The following is a 19729-nucleotide window of genomic DNA, read 5'->3' as shown; positions in this document are numbered from 1 at the left end:
GCAAGTGGGCCTGGCACACACGTTGGCAGGCAGGCAACTGCAATTAGATTACACTAGCAGACATGTTTCACAGTCAAAAAAAGTTTTTTTTTTTAAATTTACACTACTGTTACAACAGATGTGAGTGGTGGCACTAGTTGGCAAGTGGGCCTGGCACACACGCTGGCAGGCAGGCAACTGCAATTAGATTACACTAGCAGACTGATGTTTTACAGTCAAAAAAGTTTTTTTTTTTACAAAATTTACACTACTGTTACAACAGATATGAGTGGTGGCACTAGTTGGCAAGTGGGCCTGGCACACACGCTGGCAGGCAGGCAACTGCTATTAGATTACACTAGCAGACTGATGTTTCACAGTCAAAAAATGTTTTGTTTTTTTAAATTTACACTACTGTTACAACAGATATGAGTGGTGGCACTAGTTGGCAAGTGGGCCTGGCACACACGCTGGCAGGCAGGCAACTGCAATTAGATAACACTAGCAGACTGATGTTTCACAGTCAAAAAAGTTTTTTTTTTAAATTTACACTACTGTTACAACAGATATGAGTGGTGGCACTAGTTGGCAAGTGTGCCTGGCACACACGCTGGCAGGCAGACAACTACAATTAGATTACCCTAGCAGACTTATGTTTCACAGTCAAAAAAGTGTTTTTTTTAATTTACACTACTGTTACAACAGATATGAGTGGTGGCACTAGTTGGCAAGTGGGCCTGGCACACACGCTGGCAGGCAGGCAACTACAATTAGATTACACTAGCAGACTGATGTTTCACAGTCAAAAAAGTTTTTTTTTTTAATTTACACTACTGTTACAACAGATATGAGTGGTGGCACTAGTTGGCAAGTGGGCCTGGCACACACGCTGGCAGGCAGGCAACTGCAATTAGATTACACTAGCAGACTGATGTTTCACAGTCAAAAAAAGTTTTTTTTTTAAATTTACACTACTGTTACAACAGATGTGAGTGGTGGCACTAGTTGGCAAGTGGGCCTGGCACACACGCTGGCAGGCAGGCAACTGCAATTAGATTACACTAGCAGACTGATGTTTTACAGTCAAAAAAGTTTTTTTTTTTACAAAATTTACACTACTGTTACAACAGATATGAGTGGTGGCACTAGTTGGCAAGTGGGCCTGGCACACACGCTGGCAGGCAGGCAACTGCTATTAGATTACACTAGCAGACTGATGTTTCACAGTCAAAAAAGTTTTTTTTTTTAAATTTACACTACTGTTACAACAGATATGAGTGGTGGCACTAGTTGGCAAGTGTGCCTGGCACACACGCTGGCAGGCAGACAACTACAATTAGATTACCCTAGCAGACTTATGTTTCACAGTCAAAAAAGGTTTTTTTTTAATTTACACTACTGTTACAACAGATATGAGTGGTGGCACTAGTTGGCAAGTGGGCCTGGCACTCACGCTGGCAGGCAGGCAACTACAATTAGATTACACTAGCAGACTGATGTTTCACAGTCAAAAAAGTTTTTTTTTTTAAATTTACACTACTGTTACAACAGATATGAGTGGTGGCACTAGTTGGCAAGTGGGCCTGGCACACACGCTGGCAGGCAGGCAACTACAATTAGATTACACTAGCAGACTGATGTTTCACAGTCAAAAAAGTTTTTTTTTTTTTAATTTACACTACTGTTACAACAGATATGAGTGGTGGCACTAGTTGGCAAGTGGGCCTGGCACACACGCTGGCAGGCAGGCAACTGCAATTAGATTACACTAGCAGACTGATGTTTCACAGTCAAAAAAAGTTTTTTTTTTTAAATTTACACTACTGTTACAACAGATATGAGTGGTGGCACTAGTTGGCAAGTGGGCCTGGCACACACGCTGGCAGGCAGGCAACTGCAATTAGATTACACTAGCAGACTGATGTTTTACAGTCAAAAAAGTTTTTTTTTTTTACAAAATTTACACTACTGTTACAACAGATATGAGTGGTGGCACTAGTTGGCAAGTGGGCCTGGCACACACGCTGGCAGGCAGGCAACTGCTATTAGATTACACTAGCAGACTGATGTTTCACAGTCAAAAAAGTTTTTTTTTTTTTAAATTTACACTACTGTTACAACAGATATGAGTGGTGGCACTAGTTGGCAAGTGGGCCTGGCACACACGCTGGCAGGCAGGCAACTGCAATTAGATTACACTAGCAGACTGATGTTTCACAGTCAAAAAAGTTTTTTTTTTTAAATTTACACTACTGTTACAACAGATATGAGTGGTGGCACTAGTTGGCAAGTGTGCCTGGCACACACGCTGGCAGGCAGACAACTACAATTAGTTTACCCTAGCAGACTTATGTTTCACAGTCAAAAAAGTTTTTTTTTTAAATTTACACTACTGTTACAACAGATATGAGTGGTGGCACTAGTTGGCAAGTGGGCCTGGCACACACGCTGGCAGCTGCAATTAGATTACACTAGCAGACTGATGTTTCACAGTCAAAAAAGTTTTTTTTTTTTAATTTACACTACTGTTACAACAGATATGAGTGGTGGCACTAGTTGGCAAGTGGGCCTGGCACACACGCTGGCAGGCAGGCAACTGCAATTAGATTACACTAGCAGACTGATGTTTCACAGTCAAAAAAAGGTTTTTTTTTAAATTTACACTACTGTTACAACAGATATGAGTGGTGGCACTAGTTGGCAAGTGGGCCTGGCACACACGCTGGCAGGCAGGCAACTGCAATTAGATTACACTAGCAGACTGATGTTTTACAGTCAAAAAAGTTTTTTTTTTTTACAAAATTTACACTACTGTTACAACAGATATGAGTGGTGGCACTAGTTGGCAAGTGGGCCTGGCACACACGCTGGCAGGCAGGCAACTGCTATTAGATTACACTAGCAGACTGATGTTTCACAGTCAAAAAAGTTTTTTTTTAAAAAAAATTTACACTACTTTTACAACAGATATGAGTGGTGGCACTAGTTGACAAGTGGGCCTGGCACACATGCTGGCAGGCAGGCAACTGCAATTAGATTACACTAGCAGACTGATGTTTCACAGTCAAAAAAGTTTTTTTTAAAAATTTTTACACTACTGTTACAACAGATATGAGTGGTGGCACTTAGCAAGTGGGCCTGGCACACACGCTGGCAGGCAGGCAACTGCAATTAGATTACACTAGCAGACTGATGTTTCACAGTCAAAAAAGTTTTTTTTTACAAAATTTACACTACTGTTACAACAGATATGAGTGGTGGCACTAGTTGGCAAGTGGGCCTGACACACACGCTGGCAGGCAGGCAACTGCTATTAGATTACACTACCAGACTGATGTTTCACAGTCAAAAAATGTTTTTTTTTTTAAATTTACACTACTGTTACAACAGATATGAGTGGTGGCACTAGTTGGCAAGTGGGCCTGGCACACACGCTGGCAGGCAGGCAACTGCTATTAGATTACACTAGCAGACTGATGTTTCACAGTCAAAAAAGTTTTTTTTTTTAAATTTACACTACTGTTACAACAGATATGAGTGGTGGCACTAGTTGGCAAGTGGGCCTGGCACACACGCTGGCAGGCAGGCAACTACAATTAGATTACACTAGCAGACTGATGTTTCACAGTCAAAAAAGTTTTTTTTTTTTAAATTTACACTACTGTTACAACAGATATGAGTGGTGGCACTAGTTGGCAAGTGGGCCTGGCACACACGCTGGCAGGCAGGCAACTGCAATTAGATTACACTATCAGACTGATGTTTCACAGTCAAAAAAAGTTTTTTTTTTAAATTTACACTACTGTTACAACAGATATGAGTGGTGGCACTAGTTGGCAAGTGGGCCTGGCACACACGCTGGCAGGCAGGCAACTGCAATTAGATTACACTAGCAGACTGATGTTTTACAGTCAAAAAAGTTTTTTTTTTTTAAATTTACACTACTGTTACAACAGATATGAGTGGTGGCACTAGTTGACAAGTGGGCCTGGCACAAACGCTGGCAGGCAGGCAACTGCAATTAGATTACACTAGCAGACTGATGTTTCACAGTCAAAAAAGTTTTTTTTTTTTAAATTTACACTACTGTTACAACAGATATGAGTGGTGGCACTAGTTGGCAAGTGGGCCTGGCACACACGCTGGCAGGCAGGCAACTGCTATTAGATTACACTAGCAGACTGATGTTTCACAGTCAAAAAAGTTTTTTTAAAAAATTTTACACTACTGTTACAACAGATATGAGTGGTGGCACTGCAGGCAGGCAACTGCAATTAGATTACACTAGCAGACTGATGTTTCACAGTCCAAATTACACAGGAAAAAAAAAAAGACTGATGTTCTAGCCCTAAAAAGGGCTTTTTGGGGTGCTGTCCTTACAGCAGAGATCAGATGAGTCCTTCAGGACTGTAGTGGACACTGAATACACTAGCCTAGCTATAAATCTCCCTATAAAATCAGCAGCAGCTGGTCTCCGGTGGAGGAGGAGCAAGTACTTGTGGCTGTGCTGCCTACTCCAGTCCCAACAGCTGCTGGCGGTAAACTTTCTCGCGCCTTACCCCAAGAATAGGGGTTGCTACAGGGACAGTCAGATACAACGCTCTGGGAACCCAACAGTGCCCCTTCATCGCACTGTTCCCTTACACAAGCCCTGTTGGATTCTGCATTCCTACCTGAACTAACCCGATTATAACACACAGGAATAGTATATTGAACATTAGCCTAAAACCTCGTTGGGCTTCCTCCCTCTATACCTCCTCTTAAAATCTCCTACGTTCTCCCTCAAACTTAATTTACAGGTGTTGAGAACTTTGAACAGTTATTAACCACTCAAAGACTTTTTTTTTCCGCTCCCTCTCCCCTCTGGGGCTCACCACTCTCGGCTTTAGGGCCTTCCTCTCCTCTGCCATAAATATACTTGCTGCCATCTCTCCGTCAAGAAGTGCGCTGCACGGCCCATCTACCTATTTGATCGACCTGCTGGTGTCCTGTCCTGCTGTAGCTGAGGAATCGGATTGGCTCTCTCCCTGTTGACCATCCCCCCCTCTCCCACCGGTGCTGCGAGAGAGGGGGTGAGTGTGAAGCTGGTGTCCCGCGGCGGGACGTCTTACGGTCAGATCTGCTGTTTTGTCTCCGCTCTGGTCCCTGGGGCTGGTGCCGTTCACTCCTCTCCCACCGGTGCTGCGAGAGAGGAGAAGGGGCGATGAGCACTTCCCCGCGGCGGAGGAGGATAGGTGGAGGTCAGATGTGCAGACCGGACTCCTGTTCCTAGAAGTTTCAACGAAACCAGCTTGGTGCTGTGGGGAAAGCGGCTGTAAAAGGTGAGCCCGGTACAAGTGGGTCCATATTGATTACCTGTGCAAGGAGAGGGGTTAATTCTGGATTAACAGCTCTGCTAGGATAGCCTAACGCTGACATTATCTGCCCAGTCCAGAATCCTTAACAATATTCCCTCGCACCTTTTTACAAACACCCAGGGATTATACTCCAGGAGCTGTACCTTGAGGTACTTGGAGGCCATAACACAGCTATAAAAAGAAGAGAGGTATAGGAGGAGAAGGGGGTATAATTAAGAAGATATCAACCCATTATATAAAGAAGAGGGAGGATAAGCCTAAGGAGGGAGAAAAGATTGAGTAGTAAGAAGAAAAGAGCTCAGGACCTGAATTATAAAATAGCAACATAACATCAAGAGTTGGAAACGCTACACTGCTAACTCTTTTTTTCTGTTTATAAAACTGCTATCCTCTGCAGCCTGACTGAAGGGTGTCTGTGTTCATAAGGCTGAAAAATCTCACTTCTTCGAGAAAGTTTCTTCTCTGCCTGAACTCAATTTGAGTTAAACACCTTGCATGTTTAAAGGCAGTTCTTCCTAAATTATGATTCATCCAGGAGTTTAAACTGTTAAATTATTCAAAAATACTGACTGCAGTATCAAAAAAAAAAAAAAAAATGTCTTTTTTTTTTTCTTTCTTGTGTAGAAATGTGTATTTAATCTCAGATTGTGTTAGAATGCACTAAGGGAAATTTTGTTTTGTTCTTCTTTCTTTGGTTATTGGAGCCTGCTTGCTCTTTCTGTAATATAAAACTACTGTACTGCTGGAAACTACAAATCTCTCCTCTTTTAGGTACCTGTATTCACCAGTCTGTTTTTCACATTGCGGCTAATGTGTATACTTCACTGGGGGTAGCGGAAGAGGGGGGATAAGAGATAACTAAGCACAAAAGTACCAGTAGATACAATCTGGGCCTCTCATCTTTTTTTTTTTTTGTTGTTGTTGTTGCTTTGGACATTTCCAGGAACCCATTATAACTTATAAATAACATTTGTCAGCTGCCATATAAAATTGGTTGCTTTCCTGACATATTCTTTACCCCTGTTTATCAGACAATTAGGTTTTTTTTTTAACCTTCTGGGAACCAGAATATGGTTGTTTTCTTTTTTTTGTTTTTCTTTTTTTTATTTTCCTCGCTTCTTTTTACTGGCTGGCTGCAATCAAATATCTTTACTGTCTTGAATGTTAAACTGAGTTGTTTCTTTAACTTACTAATATTGGTAAATTAACCTGCTGACACGTTATTTGCAAAATATTGCACAGATTAATTGTATATACTGAACCTAGAGGTATTAATACACAGAGCATATCCTACTAAAATTACACTTTATTCTATTTTGAATTTCTTTCAAGAAATAATGAGTCATTTCCCGTAGTCAATCCTGATAGAAAGCTCTCCTACATGATTATTGTATCCCTATAAATTAGCCAAAAGCAATGTGTCACTAAGTTTATATATCTTTGTTGCTTGTTTCCCCCTAGGTTACCTAGATCAGTATTTGATTGTTTTTTTTACTCTGTGTATAATATAAACACCTTGTTTGTAGTGTTACTACACAGGCTTTGGGGAACCAAAATAGAGTATAACCTGGTCTAATGCTTGCCTGTCCTAAGAATTTTTTTAAGTATTACTTCTAAATACTAAATCACTTTTTGATCATAGATACCAATCAATCAACTTGTCACTACCCCATTGCCTCGCTTAACTATATACATAAGTATTAAAAGAACTAATATATAGTCTATCTCTCATTAATTTGCACCCTAACTGCTTTAAAAACTACGTCTCTTCTTCTGTGACAAAGTCCATCTAATCGTTCTAAACATTCCCTCCTTCTTACTCCCACGGCTGGACTTCTCACACAATTAATTTACTCACCCCTAAATAGACACCTCGTCCCCCTCCTTTTTTTTTTTTTTTTCTCTCCTGTTCCCCACTTGTCCCACACTGTTCACTCCGCCCCTCACCTCCCCATTCTGAGGCTTAAACACCTCCTTAATCCTGCACCTCTCTGGGTTCTCAGAGCACTTCACTCACATATTTTTGGCGTCACGATATAAAATTTTCACTTTCCCAAGTTTTTTCTTCGGCACATGGATAAATTTCTTCACGTCCCTCACAAGACTCCCTCTCCAGCCATGGCAGCCAGACAGAGGGATAGGAAAACGAAGACCACACAAGAAAATGTCACCGATATACAACCAATAATGGCCAATACAGCAGGGATACAAGAAGTAACCAATATTCAAAACTTGGTTACCAGTATCTCAGATGCCCTTACTCCTAAATTCGATGCCCTTAAAACCGAACTAAAACAAGATATCCTTCTATTAACACAGGAAGTCAGGCAGTTCTCTGCCAGACTACAAGAAGTAGAACAGAGGGTATCTGATCTGGAAGACCTTACAAACTTACACAGCTGTAAACTGGAATCGGCAGATATTAATATACAAAAAATTCAAAACAAACTAGAAGATTTAGAGAACCGTTCCAGAAGGAACAATATAAGAATTATTGGCCTTCCAGAGGAACAACAAAACGAGAATCTTATATCTTTTATCTCAGAATTATTACCTAAAATTCTTAAAATACCATCTACTCATCAACCCATAATGGTTGAGAGAGTACACAGGCTAGGTCCTCCATATACAGACAGTAAAGGTAGAAATAGACCTAGGCCGATTATAGCGAAACTTTTAAACTATCAGGACAAAATTACTTTACTTCAACACTACCGCAGACAACAACCGATTACATTTAAAGGTGCTACAATTTTAATGTTTCAAGACTTTTCTGCCGATACAGCAGCAAAGAGACGGGAGCTCGCTCCCATCTGCTCTAAATTTATCCAAAAAGGTTATCGAGCAATGATAATATATCCTCACAAACTTAAGGTTATAGCACAGGAAGAAACACACTGGTTCGAAGAAACCAGCTCGGCTGAAAACTTTTACAAAACACTTGACTCTCTAAACTAACAATAAAAACATAGGAATGCAATAAACTTTAAAAATCAACAAATAAAAAAATAATCCTTTTTTTTCGAAATGCAGGCTTTTTCTAGGGAAGACCCCTGTCTACGGATAGACATGGGTCAAGGGATTTCCTCCCCTCACGTGTGTGGTAAATTTAATAGAAAAATCCTTTTTTTTTTTTTCTTCTTTTTTTCTGTTCTATTATATGTCTTCTCCCCGAATCCTCGTTGTTGTTGTTGCTGGGTCTCCCCTCTCTTTTTAACTATATCTTTCTCTTAAATGGGAAAAATAGGAAAATGTAAAATAGTATCATGGAATGTAGGGGGGATTTCTACACCTATCAAACGCAAGGCGATCATTACACAATTATGCAAACTTCAAACTGATATTGGTTTCATTCAAGAAACACATCTGTCAGCAGAGGAAACTTTAAAATTAAAAACTTCCTGGGTTAAAGAAGTATATTTTGCGGCTGGTGTTAAGAGAAAGAGGGGGGTAGCAATACTAATAGGTAAAAAAAACAAGTCAGAAGTTGTCCACTGTGTGGCCGACCCAGGGGGGAGATATGTCCTGTTAAAAATAAAGATTGCCAAGAAGCTATACACACTCTGTAACACATACGGTCCAAATGTATTTGATCCTGAATACTGGAATGCTCTCCAGTCGAAACTCCTATCTTACACAGAAGGCTCTCTAATCATTGGTGGCGATTTTAATATGACACCTCAATGCCCAATAGACAGATTAAGACAAGACACTAAACATCTGAAGCAAAAAAGAGACAATTTAGAAACCAAGCTATATAAAAAAATCATGCACAATTTAGCCATATACGACATATGGAGAAACCAAAATCCAACTGCTCATAGTTACACCTGCCTCTCGAAGGCCCATAAAACCATGTCTAGAATAGACATTTTTTTGATTGACGAGCGTATTCCAGTATCAAGGGTCAAAGCGACAATCATGCCGATATTACTATCAGATCATGCACCTATTTCTCTTGAAATACATTTAGCAGATGCACACTCTTCTTCTTCACGCTTCTTTTTTCCCTACTATTTAACATCAGACCTAAAGTTTAAAAAATGGCTATCAAACAAATATAAAGAGTATGCACATTTCAATAGAGAACATCTTAATAGTCCCGAAATATTCTGGGAAACGGCGAAAGCTGTAATGAGGGGGGAAATTATTGCTTATGGTGCTATGCTATTAAAAAAAACTAGGCTTAGGGAAAAAGAATCTTATAGATTTTTGCTGAATTCTTATAATCAATATCTTTCTGATAGAACCCCTGTCAATTGGGCAAATTATCTACGAGCGAAAAATGAGAGAGATGCCTTTGTATTATCTCAAGAAACACAAAGAGAATTGAAAACTCAAACTAGAATGTACAGGTATGGCAACAAGTCAGGCAGAATATTGGCTAAATTAATCAAAAACGAAAAAAAAACAATTAAATATAGATAAATTGCTACATAAAGGGGAACATGTTACTAAACCAGATGATATTCTGACAATATTTTATGAATATTTTAAAGAACTGTATACACCTAAAACCACTGAGGCAAATAAATCCGCTGAGTTTTGGAGTGAAATTGAACATCCCACATTGGCTCCAGAAGCTATCAACAATCTCAACGCCCCCATTACGGCGGAAGAGATTGAGAAAGTAATATCTAAGTTGTCATCAAATAAAGCACCCGGCCCTGACGGCCTCCCCAGCGAATTCTATAAAATACTGCTCAGTGAAATCACCCCGCATATCCGTACTCTTTTCAACAGCTTCTTTACTGAGGGTAAACCTACCCCCCTCTCCTTTTCACAGTCTTATACAACATTAATACTTAAAGGCGATAAAGACCCAGTTTGCAAGGAATCGTACAGACCCATAGCCCTCCTCAATGTGGATTATAAAATTTTAACAGCAGTATTGGCGGCTAGATTACAAGGGGCCCTTGCAGAAATTATCCATCCAGATCAGTCAGGGTTTCTAAATAACAGAAATATTGTCGCAAAAATTAGGGAGGTATTAGTTGTGACAGAATATTACAAGGCGATGTCAGATATGAGTAGCGGGGGAGAGGGCACACAGGACCTTGCTATTATCTCTATTGATGCAGAGAAGGCATTTGATTCAATTATTCATGAGCATATATATTCTTCACTTAAACACTTTGGTATCAAGGGTAAATTTACTGATTTTATAATGAATCTCTACACTTTGTCTGCTACAAGATTGATAATTAATAATAATCTCTCCCCACCTATTCCCATAGGTAGAGGGACGCGCCAGGGCTGCCCTCTCTCCCCGCTTCTCTTTAATATTGCCATTGAACCCTTGGCAATTAAATTAAGACAGTCTCTCGACGGGATTAGAATTCGTAAGCATGAAATCAAAATTGGGCTCTATGCAGACGATCTGCTTGTCTATATGACAAATACCAAATTAAATATCCCAAAACTTTTCTGTATATTGGATTACTTTGGTTCTTTTTCGGGATACAAAGTTAATTACACAAAATCTGAAATATTTTGGCTCAGAAATACTGAGAACTCGGTAACAAATATACCACTACGACAGGTCACAGACTCCTTTAAATATTTAGGAATTCATATCCCGCTTAATACCAAAGATCTCTACAAACTCAATATTCCCCCAGTCGTGAAAGTAATTAAAGAAAAACTTAAGAACTGGCATAATTTGCCAATATCATTATCTGGCCGAATAGCCCTATTTAAAATGGCCCTTCTCCCGAAACTACTCTATATCTTTCAAAATACATCTATATTACTGCTAGGGAAAGATATTCGTTCAATTAACACCGCACTTATAGAATTCCTATGGCAAGGGAAAAGAGCAAAAATATCTTTGAGGAAACTCTCAGTACCAAGAGAATCCGGGGGACTGGCCCTACCTGACATATGGCTATATAACCTCTCTTTTCTTGCACGTATAGTCACAGACTGGATCTCCTGTAACAACTACATCCTAAATAACGAACTAGAATCCAACGTCTGTTATCCATACTGTTTATCTGCATTGATTCATCTTGACTTAAAAGAAACCCCGACAGAAATAAAAAAACTCAAAACAATTTATAACCCGCTTAAAGCTTGGCAAAAAATAACAAAGCTTCTTGCAATAAATAGTAAAGCCTCTTCATATTTGCCGATATTAGGGAATCCTAAATTTCAGGCAGGCATTCTTTCTGGTGTCTTTAAGAGATGGCATTATTCTGGTTTGACCAATGTTTATCAAATAATAGACAAAGAAAGACATTGTATTAAATCATTTCAAGAATTAAATACAGAATTTGGCTTGCTAAATAAAGATTTTTACGCATATCTGCAACTTAGGCACTTTGCGCTTGAACTAGTTAAAGAAAAAGGCTGGAATTGGAATATAGGCAAACTTGAAGATTGGTTAATATTAACTAGAAATGGCCGTATGTCTATTTCACCATGCTACTATCTCTTAGGCACAAATAAAGGTGTATCTGTCCTAACGCAATTGACTGCAAACTGGAATATACTAACCGCTTCGAGCAATATAGAAGTAAAAACCCTTCAACTTTCACTTAAAAAGATCACCCAAAATACACTCTCGGCTACATGGAGAGAAGCCCATGTTAAATTTCTTCATAGGGCATATTTTACCCCTGAGAAAGGCTACAAATGTGCCAACTTAAGTTTCAATAAATGTCCCAAATGCTCACATTTTGCAGCTAATTTTTTGCATATGGTATGGCACTGCCCAAAAGTCAGGATCTTATGGCTTAAAATAGAATATTGGTTAAAAAATGTATTAAAAATAACCCCTCTTTCTCTAACACTATTTCAGATTGTATTTGGCCTAAGGGAAGAACCCGGCAGACAAAACAATGAAAAGGTTGTAATTTCTACCATTTTGGCCACAAGATATCTAATTTGCAAAAAATGGAAGACCCGGTCAATCCCCTCTCTTTCTGAAGTGAAAAACTGTTTAAAAAAACAGTGTATCTTAGAACAAAGGGACACAAATATTGACAATGAACAAGATGTTAAAAGATTTTTCAACAACTGGGCAATCTTTTTAAAAATATTCTCTCCCACAGAAATAAATCATATAATTTTCCCTTTTCAAAACACAGAAATAGTCCTGTTAGGGAACTGGTAGATAAGAATTTTTCCATAAGAGTAAATAAAATTTTTTTTTATTTTTTTTTATTTTTTTTCCTTTTATCACACGTGGGGGGGGGGGGGGAGAAACGGGGTGGGATTGAAAAAACAAATAAAACCCCAAGACATTTCCCATAGATAATCACATAAGATATAACAACATTATGAATGGTAATTAATTTATCTTTTAATATTGAGACTAAATAGATTAGACACCAACTAATACAAGGTCACTGCTCTATGCTATGACTTCATAATTTCTGTATTTTCTGTTCCTATTTCTTTGTGTGATCTAGATGAACAATAAGTGTATTAATTTTTGATCTGCATTAACTATATTTTGGTTCTAGATATTTCTAAGGATAATTATATAAGAAATATGAAGTATAATCAATATAGCTTCAAATTATACAGGCTATGTAAAAATTATTCCTAATTTTGTCTTTATCTTGTATGCCTATATTGATATATTGTGTTCCAATGGCTCTGTATCTCATTCTTTATCCTTGTTTTTTGTGCATAGATAGTAAATATATGATATTTGATCTATGTAAATTGTTTTGGTTTATAAATAAAAAAAATAAAATAAAAAAAAAAATCAGCAGCAGCTACACTATCCCTCCTCTCACTAAGAATGCAGGATCAGAATGAATCTAAAATGGCTGCTGTCCAGGAGCTGGGAGGGTCTGGAGGGAGTGTTCTTGCTGCTGATGGCTGAAATGTGTCTGCAGACTGTGAGATACAGGGTCAAAGTTTACTCAATGATGACGAATAGGGGGCGGATCGAACATCGCATATGTTTGCCCGCCCGCGGGCGAACGCGAACAAGCTCTGTTCGCCGGGAACTATTCGCCGGGCGAACAATTTCGCGACATCACTATTGACTGGTCCTTTAAGCAGATATAAATCCCCAAGCTGTTCAAATAATCTTCCTGAACGGAGGTAATAAAGGAGCCACACTGCGACCCTGTACTAGCATTTTAAAGTGTATATATAAAAAATGGTCTTATCCTCCAGGATCCATGCTGGGGAACAGGCACAGCCTCTCAAGTGTGACAGTCTTGCAGGCAGCGCTTCTGACATGGACTTGAGTGTGTAACAGCAAGCAGTGAAACTCGTCAATTCTGATTGCTCAGGAGCTGTTAGCGACAGTCTGGTGGGTTTGCAGAAAACTTATCTCTTTCATCAATACTCTCACTGAGAGGTTGACATGATTACTTAAAACTCCAGTCCTTTGTTAAAAGGGAACTTACCCCATACAGGACTATCCAAATCTTCTGACACTTCTCTGCCACCACCTATTAGTGACGAAAGGCAAAGAATGACGGGGGGATAGGGGAAGTGGGAGGGATACTTATAGCTTTAGCTGGGGGTGCCCTTTGCCTCCTCCTGGTGGCCAGGTGTTGTATTTCCCAACAGTAGAGGAATGAAGACGTGGACTCTTCCTGCCTTATAGAAGGAAAAAGTGAATATATCAAGTGAGTCACACTTATTTTTTTGTTTCTCAGTACATATAAAAGTTATATTTACACTATACTGTAGTCTAGTATGTGTGCAATAGCATTATGTTAAAAAAAAAACAATGCACAGACCTTAATTAAAAAAATATTTTATTGCTAAAAAATGCTAACAATCATCTGAGTCTTCAGTGAGTCATAACCTTTTTTGCTGGCGGTGTCTATATATGTGTATTCATGTGTAGTTATGTGTTCTTCTATGTGAACAACATAGGAATGTAAAGTATTCCCTAACTCACTTCGGGTTTAGGGCAATTGGTCTCACACAATGTTTTGTTAGCCCGCAAGTGATGACTTATTTTTTTACATCACAGCGCTTAGAAGTTTAAGGGTAGAAGAATTTATCTTCTATATACACTGTTTGTTTACATTGTGGATATACAGTTACAATAGAGGAACTTGGTATATGCTGCCTAAGAGCATCTGAATGGTTGTATTTCCACCAGTGTTGAATATAAACACAATACAAGTATACCTCAGTATATTACCTGAACTACAGCACCAATACCACCAACTATTTGCTGAATTTAGAAGAATTTAGGGTGGTTGCAGTGTCGGAAGTCCTGAAGTTAACGTGCCATCGGTCTTTTATCTCACATGCTAACTTTTTTCTTTCAACTTGTAATACTCTGGCTAACCAGGACGCAGTAAATTTTTACTTTGGGCGCCGTTAGCACACTACTTGTAATCTGGCTACTAAATGTGGAATCAGATTGCTCTTTTGTGAGATGTGATCTATTCTTTTTCCTAATTTTTTCAGTCCTCTAACCTTAAAATTGTCATTACACAATTTTCTAAAAAGAAAAATTCATTTAATTTCCCCCCTCATCTGTAGTACTTCACAAGACGTATACACTTTTATAAGAGAAACAGATATAATTGAATGCACAAGTGTTTATCCTCTTTCCTCTTGAAAACATAGTTCATTTTTTAAACTTTTAAGCACCTAAGAAAATAAATAGTAGATTTACAGGCCTTATACAAAAAAGATTTTTAGTATAATGCCCCAAAGGGAATTAATATATAAGCAACTTAACAGGATTTTCAAAAAGCTTATAATTTATAATAAGAGCACAGACCACGCCTTTACAGGGCCATAATACCCAAATGTTTAATCACTTGAACAGTGATGCAGCATAGCTGTAAAAAGCTGACTAGAAAATATCACCTGAACATCTCTATGTAAAAAAGAAAGATATTTTACCTCAAAAGTTTCTCAGTAGCCATATCCTATTGTAAAGGCTTCTAAGCAACAAATTCGTATGCCTGTCCCGGGACAGCAGAAGGAGCGCGCTTTCGTGCACACTCATGTTATTTCGCTATTCAGTGTAAGGAAGTTTACTATGAAATCTCATGAGAGTTAAGTCAAATCTCATGAGATCACAGTAACAGAGTCCATGACCTCAGCACTGTTGATGCTGATTGGCTGCTGTTCATTTCTTCATTTTTTTTTTACCTGCAGCTGGAGCAACTGAGTATAACTTTTTACACAGAACTTACTCTAGGTGAGCTGAGGAAATTGTGAGGTAAAATATCTTCCTTTTTTACATAGAGATGCTCAGGTGATATTTTCCTGTCAGCTTTTTACAGTTATACTGCATCAGTTTCAAGTGATTTAGCATATGAGTATTATGTCCCTTTAAGAGCAATTAGCCAATTCATTTTAAAAGCAGGAGATATCGCTGTATTACATGTAAAATTGTTTTATCAATACAGCATTGAGAGCATCAAGGTTGCGTCTTTCGAGCATATCTCTCCTCACGCAGGCAGAAGTTGGTAGAATCACTAAAATAAACGTTAGTATATCTATATGCTGTGGCTTTCCTGGCCCCCTGAGGATCTGCAGGATGAGTAACTCTTTGTCTTTAGCAATCTGTTTGATGTAAGAGGAGCACAGTCATTGCCTAAACCACTTCCCCTTTTTATCCTGGAAAAAGCAGAACACAACAAAAGTGTGTCTCCCACTGCCAAGCACTGAAGTACCTCAAAATATCAAAAGAACATAATGTGACATGTAAGCTGCAAGCAGCCATCTTGTTCAGTTTCACCACACTCCTCTCAACTTATTGTATGTTTAACCCTTACCTAACAACATTAATAGACTGTAGAGTAAACTAAGGACCAGAAATGTATTGTTTTACAAAAAAAAGGTAAGTTCCAACCTGTGTGGTACAGACTAACTGTTATTAATTCCATTAAAGAGAACTGTGTAAAAATCTAACTAGTGAGAATGGCATTGTAATCCTTTCCAAGTTGGCATTCCTTGTCTTGTCTTAATTTTACCCCCTGTAAAGCACTGCAGAATCTGTTAAAAATAAAAATAGTAATATTAACTATGGTTTCCTTTTCTTTGGCATTCCAATCCATTAAAATATACACCCTTTAGATAGGTTAATCAGTTTGTTTCCAAACAGCAAAAGTAATGCAAAAACCAGGCGAGTCTCCAGGCACTATAGTATATAAAAGTTTGTAACTTTATTGGAAACCAAAGAAAAAAGGACGTTTAAAACAAAGTGAGCATAAAAGCAATAAGCTGGGCTGTCTTACGCGTTTCGGCTACATATTAGCCTTACTTATAGACACACTCTAAGTTTGTTCCCAATAAAATATAACTGAAAAAAAAAAATGTTTTCTTAATGGTACAGTAAACCGTTTTTTATTGCGGTCTTGCAATAAACATATTGTTCAATGGAAAGTCACTTGCTGTGTTAGCATCAAACAACTAAAGTCCCACGTTGTAGGATATATTTAGATATCATGATATTATCACTGTTCAATGTGGATATATGAACAAGAAAGTTCCTACTCACTCACCCAGCTGTCCGTTGGCTCCCGGTGTTTCTGCCATGACGAATCGGCGTTGGAGTCGGCTCGTCCACGGGGGGTACCCTTTATTAGAAGCAAATACTTCGCCGGTTAAACCGGAACCTTTTGGCGTTGCCTCCTGCCCGGTACCTTTTCCCCTCCTGGGTCCTCTCCTCGCTTCGCTGTTCGGCGTCTGACGTACCCTACGAGCGCCTGACAGCTGGCCACACCTCTCCTCCTCGGATCCTCCTGCCTTCACAGGTGGGTGATAGTGAGTGCGTTCACAAGGTATGAGTAGTGCTGTATGATCATCCGTGCCTGCTCGATCTCTTTGCAATCTGTGACAATGTGTAGCTATAGAAGTAATGGTACTTTTTATGGCTTTGTGGTATAACCTTACAATCCCCAAGGATCTGGTGAATAGTTGTTCACATTCATGTATGTATAAATTTAGGTATGTACATGCATATGAATATTCATAACAAATGAACATATAGAAAGGAGTCCAAACAAACGAATGGGGCCTATGTTTATGTAAAAATTAAAGGTGAAATATTATGATATGTAACATAGAGGTATTTACCATTTTATATATATGTTGCTCATTTTTTCATTTTTAATATGAATAAGGCTAAATAGAGCTAACGTTATAGTACCTTTTGAATGTTCACTGATAATGTGTATATATAAGATAATTGTATAATACAGAATGTTATTTGTAAATCATTTTAAATAGTGTTCTCTCAGCAAAAGCTTTGTGTATAAACAAAGGATAATTGCTAAGTCAAACATAGTTGTTTTGTTACCAATTATAGAATTACGCCCAAGGTAATGTTTTTATCCAATCACGAGCAAGCACAGGTGTATATCAAGGTATTGGTGATTGTGAACTGTAGCTACGACTACGGCCACAAGGGCTGAAACGCGTCAGCAATAGTTCATGGAGTGTAATTCTATGGCACTTATTGTCACACAGTATATGCTTTGTTAAGGATCCATTTGCCTAAATAAAGCCGCTATTTTTAAGTGCAAACTGTCTCCGGTGCCGCTTATTACACATTGTCACATATTGTTCAATGGACCCAGGTTCTGTGGAGGAATAGAATAGACTCACCAGATCCCCTGGCTATACCTCATGACAATACCCACTGGTAGCATAAAGATGTAACAGACTGTGAAGTTACAGGCTAATGCCATACACAGAAGAAAGTAAGGCTAGATGGGGGGCGTCTATAGTCTGCAATTCTGCATAATGTCACATAATAGGTAAGTATGAATTTTTTTAACACATGAACGCATGACACCTTGGGCTAGATTACAAGTGGTGTGATAATAATAGCACGCACACGATAGCCAATCTCGTTTGACTGTGCTACCGATTTTGAGCCACTTTGATATTACAAATCCATAGGTAAAGCGCGCTATACCAGAGATGGGTTAGTGCGGCTGAATTCGCTTGAGCGCATCTTATACTTTCAATGAATATCACCAACCGTGCTAATATGCGCGGGTATTACACATTGAAAGTTGTAGGTTAGGCTTAAGTGCAAGCCGAAACTGCTCTAGAATATTTAGCGCACCTTGAGACCTGTACAAAACACATTTTAAACACATTAAACATAGTAACATAGTAGATGAGGTTGAAAAAAGACCGAAGCCCATCGAGTTCAACCTATACAATTCTAATATACTTACAAAAGGCTCCAGTTGAGCTTAAATTAATCCCACTAAAATGTGACCCATTTAATACAAGTAATCATATCCATGAATTTTGTTTCTAGACAGAAATGAATCCAAACAATTTTAAATGTATCTAGTGTATTGGCATTCACTACCTCCTTTGGTAATGAGTTCCACAATTTTATTGCTCTTACAGTGAAAATAGGTTTCCGTTGCAAGAGATCAAGGGGTCAATTAATCAAGCTCCCTATGGAGCTTGATGCCCTGTGTTCCTAAAGACCGCTGCTCCATAACCTGTCCACCTGCTCTGAGGCGGCGGACAGAAATCAACCCGATCGAATACGATTGGGTTGATTGACACCCCCTGCTAGCGGCCGCGAATCTGCAGGGGACGGCGGACATTATATGCTACATCGTATCATGTCCGTCCACCGATTAATAAATTGACCACCAAATCTCCTTTCTTCTAACCTTAAATTGTGACCTCTTGTCACAAAGAATTTTCTTGGAATAAACAGAGCTTCTGCCATTTCTGTATCTGGGCCTTGAATATATGTATATAACGTAATCATGTCACCTCTCAAGCGCCTTTTTCATTGAGAAAACAGACCCAGTTGGGCTAGCTTCTCCTCACACATATAAACACTTTTTAATAAAAATATATCATTTTAATATTAATAAAAAGGTTTTAAAAAGGGATATGGTACATGGCAAAGTGTTTGACTGGAAAGGGCTCTAATGTATATATGTAGATATGTCTACCTTGAAATATAATATAATTTTTATTCAGTTTTAATATGCTTTAAATACAGGGCCGGACTGGGAATTAAAAACAGCCCTGGAAAATTTGGAGAGCACCCCTATTTTTCATTGAGTCAGTAGAATATGCAAGCCCCATATTTCTCAAAGGAGATTACTCGGATACTCATTCCCCCAATACTTTTTTCAGAATTATATTATATTAGTTTGTATTAAAAAATGTGACAGAATGTTGTTATGTAGGCTCCCTACAACCCAATGACATCCATTAATCAACCCTTAAAATTTAAATTGTAGCTTTGCAGTGCACCAGGAGATCTCCTGGTACCCTGGTAGGCCAATCCAGCCTGGTTTAAATAGAAATACTTTTTAATGCAAATGTTCTTCACATAGAATTTTTTTAAATAGATATTTATATATATATATATATATATTCATATAGATATACAGTATCTCACAAAAGTGAGTACATCGCTCACATTTTTGTAAATATTTTATTATATCTTTTCATGT

The sequence above is a fragment of the Bombina bombina genome, chromosome 3, assembly GCF_027579735.1.
Source record: "Bombina bombina isolate aBomBom1 chromosome 3, aBomBom1.pri, whole genome shotgun sequence".
Taxonomy (NCBI): domain Eukaryota; kingdom Metazoa; phylum Chordata; class Amphibia; order Anura; family Bombinatoridae; genus Bombina; species Bombina bombina.
This window is presented reverse-complemented; position numbering follows the sequence as displayed.